Source organism: Eptesicus fuscus, chromosome 9, assembly GCF_027574615.1.
Source record: "Eptesicus fuscus isolate TK198812 chromosome 9, DD_ASM_mEF_20220401, whole genome shotgun sequence".
NCBI lineage: Eukaryota > Metazoa > Chordata > Mammalia > Chiroptera > Vespertilionidae > Eptesicus > Eptesicus fuscus.
Window position 1 is genome coordinate 7,223,286 of NC_072481.1, and position 2,528 is coordinate 7,225,813.

Consider the following 2,528-nt stretch of genomic DNA (forward strand, 5'->3'; position numbering starts at 1 on the left):
AATGTTCTGCTTTCCCCACAGGAGGTGCAAACTGCGGGTGCTGGATTTAAGGTACACGGGTTCCAACTTCTGGAGAATATGGTGTGGAGATAGCACCAAGAAGCACCTACTGATAGTACCAGAGGCTATGCACAGGTCCAGCCCCAACATGGAGCACCCCTTAGCTCCCGTGGAGGTGTTCCTAGACCTTAACTTCAATGACAGGGACAGGGATGAGTTTTTCATGTACGTCATCCAATGGGCCCAGCAGAGGGAAGGGCTGCTACACCTGTGCTGCAAGATGCTGAGGATTGCTGAGGTGTCCTTCCAGAGGGTGAGGAAGGTCCTGGATGCGGTGCAGCTGGACTGCATCCAGGAGGTACAACTGAACTGCACCTGGGACCTGCCCACCCTGGGGACGTTTGCTGTTTATCTGGGGCAGATGAGGAACCTGCAGAGACTCTCTCTCTCCCACATCCGTGTGTTGAGTGAGGAGGACGAGGACGAGGAAGAGGAGGAAGAACAAGATGAAGAGGAGCAGGAGTGGGAGGAGGAAGAGGAGCAGGAGTTGGAGAGGGAGGAGCAGGGATCCTTTTCCCAATTCTTCTCTCAGATGCTTAGGCCGCAGCACCTCCGTGAGCTGGACCTGGTGTCCCCCTCCTTCCTCCGAGGCCGTCTGCACCAGATGCTCAGGTGAGCTGTTTAGCAGTGGACACAACCTTAGAATGTCAAGGGAGTGGTCTTTTTAGGTGCTTTGAGGGTGGTATCCCATGAGCACCCAAAGGAAGCATGTTTTAAAATCAGCCTGTCAAGATGGTAACAGAACTGGCTCAATGAGGGACCCAGGGAGCCTGGGTGTGTGAATTCTTCCTCAGGGACACATGTCTAAGTGATGAGGCCTTAGAAAGAATGGAGTGAGGAGGCAAAACTACATCAGATGAACCAATTCCAGACGTAAACTCTGTGCCCACCAGCCATGTGAACACATGTGAGCCTGTCTCAGATTCCCCGTCTGTCCGAGATGGTCCTGGGTACCAGGAAGGTCATTAGTAGAAAGGACAGGCATAATTCCGCAGGTAAGGGAGCGGGAGTGAAAAGGATTGCAGAGTGACCAGTGGTTTGTGGTGATGTAGGGATGGAAGTCGCCTCTGTACACTGGCCTCCCCAGTTGATGTTGCAGAATCTTCCTCTGGTTAACTCTCTCCCTTTTTTTTAATCCTCAAAGGAGGATAATTTCCCCATTGACTTAGAGAGTGGAATGGAAGGAAAGAGAGAGTGAGAGAAATACATAGTGAGAGAGAGATGATTGGCTGCCCTCAGCACATGCCCCAACCCGGGCCAGGCATTGAGCCTGCAAATGAGATCTGTGCCCTTGACCATGAATCAAATCTGAGAACCTTGGGTCCAAAAGGGAAATCTCTATCGACTGATTCAAACCAGCTAGGGCCAGTGTGTTTCTTATGAATTAGATGAATGAGCCTCATGTGGCCCAGATGTCTGGTGCCTGGAGCCAAGCAGTGGACAGAAGGAAGCCTGAGTTGACAGCACTCTTGGTTTTGTCTCCCAATCATAAGGTGCAGGGAAGCCCATCCTTGACCTAGACCCGTGATCGGCAAACTCAATAGTCAACAGAGCCAAATATCAACATTACAGCGATTGAAATTTATTTTGAGAGCCAAATTTTTTAAACTTAAACTTCTTCTAACGCCACTTCTTCAAAATAGACTTGCCCAGGCCGTGGTATTTTGTGGAAGAGCCACACTCAAGGGGCCAAAGAGCCGCATGTGGCTCGAGAGCCGCAGTTTGCCGACCACAGACCTAGACACTGACAGGCTCTGTGAGCAGGTTCCCATGATTTCCCTTATGTCCAGGCACCCTCCAGAGGGCAGTGCTCTGCTTGGCAGCTGAGGAAAGGAAGCTCTGGAGATGTGGTGAACTTGACCCAGCCTAAAAGGAGTCTGGGTTTCTTGGGTGCTTCCCTTCATCAGATTGTCAGGACAACCCTGGGCCTGGACAAATCGGTCTTCTCCCACATGGAGGCCCCCTCTACCTGCCACCCCCAACCCCAGGAACTAACCGCTCTGTGTCTCCCCAGGTGCCTGCAGACCCCCTTGGACAAACTCTCCATAACAAATTGCCCGCAGCTGACTCATTCAGACCTGACACACCTGTTCCAGTGCCCGAACCTCAGGCAGCTGAAGTCCCTGAGTCTGTACTGTGCCAGCCTCGCTGATTTTAGTCCTGAGCCCCTCCGAGCTCTGCTGGCGGCAGTGGCACCCACCCTCCAGGACCTCGGCTTAGATAACTGTGCCATCGTGGACTCCCAAGTCGAGGCCATCCTGCCTGTCCTGAGCCGCTGTCACCAGCTCAGATTCTTCACCATCACTGAGAACAACTTCTCCGTGGCCACCGTGGAAAAGCTGCTGCGTCACACAGCCGGGCTGCGCAGTTTAGAGCTGGAGCTGTACCCCATCCCCCTGGAGTGTTACACGACCCAGGGGACTGTCAACCAGGACAGACTTTCCCTGATCCAAGCTGAGCTGACGGGG